Genomic DNA, 9,200 nt, shown 5'->3' on the forward strand with positions numbered 1-9,200 from the left:
TGTTTCCAATGGCCGGGAAGCACAGAACCAGGGGCCACAGTCTAAAAATAGCGGGCAAATCATTTAAAACAGAGATGAGGAAGAATTTCTTCACTCAAAGAGTGGTGAGCCTGTGGAATTCCCTGCCACAGAGGGCTGTGAAGGCTAATTCAATAAATATTTTCAAGAGAGAATTGGATATATTTCTGAAGGCTAAGGGGATTAAGGGTTACGGAGAAAAGGCGGGGACGGGGTACTGAACTGGTAAGATCAGCCATGATCTCATTGAATGGCGGAGCAGGCTCGAAGGGCCGAATGGCCTACTCCTGTTCCTATCTCTATGTATCTATGTATCTATGCATCAGCGAAGTACATCATCTCGCCAGTATCCATCCACCTCCTTGAGATATAGTGCAGTGTCATGAGCAGTTTGTCCTGACAGAGGTGGGAGATTCAGGCTAGCTGAGCTGCTTAGGTCTAACGTCATTCCCCATTGATGGTCTCCTTCTCCGTCAAGTCCCAGCTATCACTCAAATGGTTCACAATCTCCCAACTTCCCGAAGAATCCATTTGATGCCTTCGAGAAACCCGACAAGAGACTCTGCATCAGTATCATGTGCCTAATCAAATAAATAACCGGAAATGGAGGGAGCTGTTAGTTCACACACACTGACGACAAAGGTACACTCATCTAACCTGTTGACAATCTGCATTATTTGGAGCTTGCCGGTGATAACTAGCTTTCTCCCCAGGTAACAGGAGCAGCAGACGGTTAAGAAGGCAAATGGTATGTTGGCCTTCATAGCAAGAAGGTTCGAGTACAGGAACGAGGATATCTTGCTGCAGTTGTACAGGGCCTTGGTGAGACCACATCTTGAGTATTGTGTGCAGTTTTGGTCGCCTTATCTGAGGAAGGATGTTCTTGCCATGGAGGGAGTTCAGCGAAGATTCACCAGGCTGATACCTGGGATGGCAGGAATGACGTATGAGGAGAGATTAGGTCGATTGGGCTTATACTCGCTGGAGTTTAGAAGAATGAGAGGGGATCTCATTGAAACTTATAAAATTCTGACAGGACTGGACAGACTAGATGCAGGAAGGATGTTCCCGAAGGCTGGGGAGTCCAAAAGGAAGGAATCACTGTAATACAGAGAAATGATATTGGGTCAAAAGATCAGGATAATGAAACAGTTTGGGTGGAGGTAAGGAATAATAAGGGGAAAAAAACACTAGTGGGCGTAGTCTATAGGCCTCCGAACAGTGCCAACTCTGTTGGACGGAGTATCAATCAGGAAATAGTTGAGGCTTGTAATAAGGGAACATCTATAATTATGGGGGATTTTAACTATCATATTAATTGGTCAAATCAAATTGGGCAGGGCTGCCTTGAGGATGAGTTAATTGAGTGTATTAGGGATGGATTTCTTGAGCAGTATGTAACTGAACCGGCCAGGGGGCAAGCAACCTTAGATCTGGTCCTGTGTAACGAGGCAGGATTAATTAAAAATGTCCTAGTAAAGGATCCCCTTGGACATAACATGGTTGAATTCCATATTCAATTCGAGGGTGAGAAGGTTAGATCTCAAACAAGCGTGCTAAGCTTGAATAAAGGAGACTATGAAGGTATGAGTGTGGAATTGAGTAGAGTGGATTGGGAAAATAGATTAAAGGGTAAGACGATACATGATCAGTGGTGTACATTTAAGGAGTTATTTTACAACTTCCAAAAAAAATATATTCCACTGAGAAGAAAAGGGTGTAAAAGAAAAGACAGCCATCCGTGGCTAAGTAAAGAAATTAAGGATAGTATTCGACTAAAAACAAGGGCATATAAGGTAGCCAAATCTAGTGGGAGGATAGAGGATTGGGAAAACTTTAAAAGAGAGCAAAAAATGACAAAAAGATTAAGAAAGGGAAGATAGATTATGAAAGTAAATTAGCAAAAAATATAAAAACAGATAGTAAGAGTTTTTATAGTTATATAAAAAGAAAAAGGGTGGCTAAAGTAAATGTTGGTCCCTTAGAGGATGAGACCGGGAAATTAATGGTGGGAAATATGGAGATGGCAAAAACACTGAATGAATATTTTATATCACTCTTTACAGTAGAAGACACTAAGAATATCCCAACACTGGACAAACAGGGGGCTAAAGGGGGGGAGGAGCTAAACACGATAAAAATCACTAAGGAAGTGGTACTCGGTAAAATAATGGGACTCAAGCCGGATAAATCACCTGGACCTGATGGCTTACATCCTAGGGTCTTGAGGGAAGTGGCGGTAGGGATTGTGGATGCATTGGTAATAATTTTCCAAAACTCCCTGGACTCGGCAAAGGTCCCGGCAGACTGGAAAACTGCTAATGTAACACCCTTATTTAAAAAGGGCAGTAGACAGAAGGCTGGAAACTATAGACCGGTTAGCCTAACATCTGTGGCAGTTAAAATTTTGGAGTCCATTATTAAGGAGACAGTAACAGGACATTTGGATAATCATAATTTAATAAGACAAAGTCAGCATGGTTTTATGAAGGGGAAGTCATGTTTGACAAATTTGCTGGAGTTCTTTGAGGAAGTAACATATAGGGTGGATAAAGGGGAACCAGTGGACGTAGTGTATTTAGACTTCCAAAAGGCATTTGATAAGGTGCCACACAAAAGATTATTGCTTAAGGTAAAAAATCACGGGATTGGGGGTAATATTCTGGCATGGATAGAGGATTGGCTATCTAACAGAAGGCAGAGAGTTGGGATAAATGGTTCATTCTCAGACTGGCAATCAGTAACTAGTGGTGTTCCGCAGGGGTCAGTGCTGGGTCCCCAACTCTTTACAATCTATATTAACGATTTGGAGGAGGGGACCGAGTGTAACATATCAAAGTTTGCAGATGATACTAAGATGGGAGGGAAAGTAGTGAGTGAGGAGGACATAAAAAACCTGCAAGGGGACATAGACAGGCTAAGTAAGTGGGCAGAGATTTGGCAGATGGAATACAATACTGGAAAGTGTGAGGTTATGCACTTTGGCAGGAAAAATCATAGAGCAAGTTATTATCTTAATGGCAAGAAACTGGAAAGTACTGCAGTACAAAGGGATCTGGGGGTCCTGGTGCACGAAACTCAAAAAGTTAGTATGCAAGTGCAGCAGGTGATCAAGAAGGCCAATGGAATGTTGGCTTTTATTGCTAGGGGGATAGAATATAAAAACAGGGAGGTATTGCTGCAGTTATACAAGGTATTGGTGAGAGCGCACCTGGAATACAGCATCCAGTTTTGGTGTCCATACTTAAGAAAAGACATACTTGCTCTCGAGGCAGGACAAAGAAGGTTCACTCGGTTAATCCCGGGGATGAGGGGGTGGACATATGAGGAGAGGTTGAGTAGATTGGGACTCTACTCATTGGAGTTCAGAAGAATGAGAGGCGATCTTATTGAAACATATAAGATTGTGAAGGGGCTTGATCGGGTGGATGCGGTGAGGATGTTTCCAATGATGGGTGAAACTAGAACTGGGGGCATAATCTTAGAATAAGGGGCTGCTCTTTCATAACTGAGATGAGGAGAAACATCTTCATTCACAGGGTAGTAGGTCTGTGGAATTTGCTGCCCCAGAAAGCTGTGGAAGCTACATCATTAAATACATTTAAAACAGAAATAGACAGTTTCCTCGAAGTAAAGGGAATTAGGGGTTATGGGGAGCGGGCAGGAAATTGGACATGAGTCTAGGTTCGGAATGGTCTTGGCCCTGTGGGTGGCGGAGCGGGCCAGGGGCCGTGTAGCCTGGTTCTGCTCCTACTTCTTGTGTTCTAATTCTGTGTTAGTCCTTCAAGAGTAAATTGGGCCTGTTCCTGACTTGGGTGGAGATCACCTTTTACAGAAGGTAAGTACTGCAGGAAATACAGGGACAGAGTGATCTCCTGGACGAGTTTCGATCACCTAGATGGGTCGGAGAGGAATTTCCCAGATTTTTTCTCCCAAATTGGCCACTGGTTTTTTTTATCTGGTTTTTCGCCTCTCCCGGGAGGTCACATGGGTTCGGGTGGGATGGAGAGTGGAAGTAGATTTGAGGTTAGGATCAGATCAGCCATGATCTTATTGAATGGCGGAGCAGGCTCGAGGGGCCGACTGGCCTACTCCTGCTCCTATTTCTTATGTTCTGTTACTGGGGACATGGTTATAGAGGTCGGGAGTCCTGTTACTGGGGACATGGTTATAGGGGACGGGAGTCCTGTTACTGGGGACATGGTTATAGAGGACGGGAGTCCTGTTACTGGGGACATGGTTATAGAGGACGGGAGTCCTGTTACTGGGGACATGGTTATAGAGGACGGGAGTTCTGTTACTAGGGACATGGTTATAGAGGACGGTTGTCCTGTTACTGGGGACATGGTTATAGAGGACGGGAGTCCTGTTACTGGGGACATGGTTATAGAGGACGGAAGTCCTGTTACTAGGGACATGGTTATAGAGGACGGGAGTCCTGTTATTTGGGACATGGTTATAGAGGAGGAGTGAACAGCCATTTAAAGTCAAGATTTAAAATCCCATCACGCCAGGGTGAATTCAGTGTCTGATAAATTGTGGGCAGGTAGCAGCAAATGCAACGAAGACCTTTGTTCAATTTGGGTTGCACCAGAATCATTCGGCTCCTTTTCTCACCAGATCCTTGATTTACACCTGACACAAGTCACAGGAGAGGTGAAAGTAGCTTCCGTCCACAGGCAGCTGTCGGACGAGTGAGCACCAAGGATCCCGAGCAGCGCTGAGAGGCCCGAGCAGCGCTGGGCTCAACAGAGGTCAAAAGGAGCAACAAAAAACAGAATTTGATGCAGACGCATCCATCAGTACACTAAATACCGCGCACAGGAAAATATCAACCAATTGTAACATCACTCCCCATTCATGAAAGACAATTAATACATGTTATATCACACTGCAAACATCACCTAGCCCGAGTCTGTACACCTGGGTCAGTATCTACAGTCAGCCCCAGTCTGTATCCCTGGGTCAGTATCTACAGTCAGCCCCAGTCTGTACCCCTGGGTCAGTATCTACAGTCAGCCCCAGTCTGTACCCCTGGGTCAGTATCTACAGTCAGCCCGAGTCTGTACCCCTGGGTCAGTATCTACAGTCAGCCCCAGTCTGTACCCCTGGGTCAGTATCTACAGTCAGCCCCAGTCTGTACCCCTGGGTCAGTATCTACAGTCAGCCCCAGCCTGTACCCCTGGGTCAGTATCTACAGTCAGCCCCGTCTGTACCCCTGGGTCAGTATCTACAGTCAGCTCCAGCCTGTACCCCTGGGTCAGTATCTACAGTCAGCCCCAGCCTGTACCCCTGGGTCAGTATCTACAGTCAGCTCCAGCCTGTACCCCTGGGTCAGTATCTACAGTCAGCCCCAGCCTGTACCCCTGTGTCAGTATCTACAGTCAGCCCCAGCCTGTACCCCTGTGTCAGTATCTACAGTCAGCCCCAGCCTGTACCCCTGGGTCAAAATCTACAGTCAGAACAAGTATTTCTGATGTCAACATTGAGGCTCACTGTTTCCCCCTCAAACAAAACGTGACTCTCATCAATACCCTACAGTCACTCGAACCTACACTCTGCCTCGCCCACCGCCGGCCCCGCCCAACACCCGCCTCACACCCACAATCGGCCTCACCCTCAATCAGTCGCTCTGAATCGGGCAGCTTCTTGAACAGTTTGTGAAAGTCTTCGTTCCGCTGTTTGTATGTGGGGCTCAACACCTGGAAGAAAGATACAATTTCTCCAGAGGAATATCTGGATCAAACACCGCTCTTCCTATCCAATCAACCTTATTACAAATACGTACACAGCTGTCAAGTCACTGAAAATGCAGGCTCTAAAAAGGTTTCCATGCATCTTGCAATATGAAGGAGACACACAGTTCAATCCTTCTCCTTTTTGGAAAACTAATGGAATATGTAACAGAAATCAAAGCAAACCTCAGACTTAGCATGACTGAGCGACGTTAATTTAAGCAGGATGGCAATTAAAAGAAATGAACATGCAACTGGAGTCACGAGAAGCGCGATCACAGCACATTAACTGCAGTGACCATCTCTCAGCCCATCGGCCAGTTAGCGCACAAGATCCCACAAACAATATTCTGTTTTAGCGATGTTGATTGAGGGATAAATATTGGCCCCAGGACAACTGGACAACATCCTGCGCTTCTTCGAAATAGTGGCTGCGGGAACTTTTGCATCCACCTGAAATGGCAGGCGGGGCCCTCGTGTTAACGTCTCATCCGAAAGACTGCAACTCCGACAGTGCAGCACTCCCTCAGTGCAGCCCCTCCGACAGTGCGGCGCTCCCTCAGTACTGCGCTCCCTCAGTACTGCCCCTCCGACAGTGCGGCGCTCCCTCAATACTGCCCCCCCTCAGTACTGCCCCTCCGACAGTGCGGCGCTCCCTCAGTACTGCCCCTCCAACAGTGCGGCACTCCCTCAGTACTGCCCATCCGACAGTGCGGCGCTCCCTCAGTACTGCCCCTCCGACAGTGCGGCGCTCCCTCACTACTGCGCTCCCTCAGTACTGCCCCTCCGACAGTGCGGCACTCCCTCAGTACTGCCCCCCCTCAGTACTGCCCCTCCGACAGTGCGGCGCTCCCTCAGTACTGCCCCTCCGACAGTGCGGCGCTCCCCCAGTACTGCCCCTCCAACAGTGCGGCTCTCCCTCAGTACTGCCCCTCCGACAGTGTGGCACTCCCTCAGTACTGAGCCTCCAACAGTGCGGCGCTCCCTCAGTACTGACCCTCCAACAGTGTGGCACTCCCTCAGTACTGCCCCTCCGACAGTGCGGCACTCCCTCAGTGCTGCCCCTCCGACAGTGCAGCGCTCCCTCAGTACTGCCCCTCCGACAGTGCAGTGCTCCCTCAGTACTGCCCCTCCGACAGTGCGCTGCTCCCTCAGTACTGCCCCTCCGACAGTGCAGCGCTCCCTCAGTACTGCCCCTCCGACAGTGCGGTGCTCCCTCAGTATTACCCCTCCGACAGTGCGGCACTCCCTCAGTACTGACCCTCCGACAGTGTGGCACTCCCTCAGTACCGCCCCTCCGACAGTGCGGCACTCCCTCAGTGCTGCCCCTCCATCAGTGCGGCGCTCCCTCAGTACTGCCCCTCCGACAGTGCGGTGCTCCCTCAATACTGCCCCTCCGACAGTGCAGCGCTCCCTCAGTGCTGCCCCTCCGACAGTGCGGCGCTCCCTCAGTGCTGCCCCTCCGACAGTGCGGTGCTCCCTCAGTACTGCCCCTCCGACAGTGCAGCGCTCCCTCAGTACTACCCCTCCGACAGTGCGGCGCTCCCTCAGTACTGCCCCTCCGACAGTGCGGTCCTCCCTCAGTACTGCCCCTCCGACAGTGCAGCGCTCCCTCAGTACTACCCCTCCGACAGTGCGGTCCTCCCTCAGTACTGCACTTATTTACTCATCAATAAGTGATTAGCTGGGATCTACTCTTCTCTAAACAGATATATATAAGGAAAGTGGAATGGTGCCTGGGCGTAGAGCCCAGCACACACCTATCGGGCCTGGGATTGTATCCAGTCTAGACCAAGGAAATTGCCCCTATTTATTTGGTATCCAGGAATCCCAAGGGAAATGAGATCCAGAGATTTCAGTATGGCTCTTTTTAGGCAAAAGTTCGAAGGCTCTGCCATTTCCTTTGGCAAGGGCCTCCTTGACTTGGGCTCTGCTGCTCTTCCTTCTGGCCAGTGCCAGCTTTAGATTTCACCCTCTGACCCATCGGACAATCTCAGCTCAGGGGCTCCCCGGTTCTCTAGATTCCATGCAGATGACGTGATGGATTCTCTCAACTTTGAGACACATTGATGAGAACATATGTCCAGAAAGGACAAGAAAGAGATACTGGCGTGTCTTGCAGCAGCATTAGTTAATCCCACCGTGACACACAATTCCACAGCAATGCTTCTCGAACTGTAATTTAACAATAGCACAAACCAACGCAAGGCAACACAGACATAAAACACAGAATTAAAAATCAAGAATTGCACTTTATACTCACGTTGTACCAGCTCTGCATTTTCTGGAAGATAAAAGAAAAGAAAATATAAATCTGTGATTGATAAGTGTTTAAGGAAGAGGGGAAAGGTTTGGATTACAGAGCAAATAGCAGGAGCGGGGAAAAGATGGGATTATAGATCAAATAGCAGGAGAGGGGAAAGGATTGGAGTCAAAAGCACGTAAATGGTAAAAAAAGTGAACAACTTCCTCACAAACATTATTGAACACAATGTGAGAAATGGCGCAGATGTGTCACACACCATCTTGTCTATATATCGCCATTCCTTTATCGTCGCTGGGTCGAAATCCTGGAACTCCCTCCCTAACAGCACTGTGGGAGCACCTTCACCACACGGACTGCAGCGGTTCAAGGCGGCGGCACACCGCCACCTTCTCAGGGGGCAATTAGGGATGGGCAATAAATGCCGGCCTTGCCAGCGACACCTGCAACCCGGGTGTTAGATCAAGGTAATTTCAGTGGACCACACTGATCTGAGGTCAACACACCAAAATTAAAGTTTGCAAGTCCGGTGGTAATAAAGGGGGCGGGTACATCTGCTGCGGTATAAAGCCAGCCATTTTGAACATCCTTGTTAGTTGGACAAAGGAAGTCAAACAGTGTAAATCAAGTGATGCAATAAATCGACTATTTAAAACTTACCAGGAGGCAGAGCAACACACCAATATCCAAGAACCTCAGTCTCTCTGCACTCTCTGCACTCCTGTCCCAAACGGCAGATTCTTCCCTCTCCACCAGCCCCCCGCCATCAACCTCTCCCTCTCTCCCCACCCCCATCAACCTCTCCCTCTCTCCCCCCCATCAACCTCTCCCTCTCTCCACCCCCCATCAACCTCTCCCTCTCTCCCCCCCATCAACCTCTCCCTCTCTCCCCACCCCCATCAACCTCTCCCTCTCTCCCCCCCACCCCATCAACCTCTCCCTCTCTCCCCACCCCCATCAACCTCTCCCTCTCTCCCCCCCACCCCATCAACCTCTCCATCTCTCCCCCCCATCAACCTCTCCCTCTCTCCCCCCCATCTACCTCTCCCTCTCTCCCCCCCATCAACCTCTCCCTCTCTCCCCCCCACCCCCATCAACCTCTCCCTCTCTCCTCCCCACCCCCCATCAACCTCTCCCTCTCTCCCCCATCAACCTCTCCCTCTCTCCCCCCCCACCCCCCATCA

At 49.1% G+C, this 9,200-nt stretch overlaps 1 long non-coding RNA gene across 1 annotated transcript; it reads right to left on the minus strand.

Moving 5' to 3' along the window:
* Positions 1 to 344: 344 nt before the first annotated feature.
* On the minus strand, positions 345 to 8,265 carry LOC147101973 (uncharacterized). The gene is made up of 3 exons (XR_015073288.1): positions 8,017 to 8,265; positions 5,636 to 5,720; positions 345 to 599 (listed from the first exon to the last, which is right to left on the minus strand). It is a non-coding gene; the product is annotated as an uncharacterized LOC147101973 (long non-coding RNA).
* Positions 8,266 to 9,200: the final 935 nt, after the last annotated feature.

Source organism: Somniosus microcephalus, chromosome 22, assembly GCF_052327205.1.
Source record: "Somniosus microcephalus isolate GS21.2 chromosome 22, FLI_Smic_1.0, whole genome shotgun sequence".
Classification (NCBI taxonomy): Eukaryota; Metazoa; Chordata; class Chondrichthyes; order Squaliformes; family Somniosidae; genus Somniosus; species Somniosus microcephalus.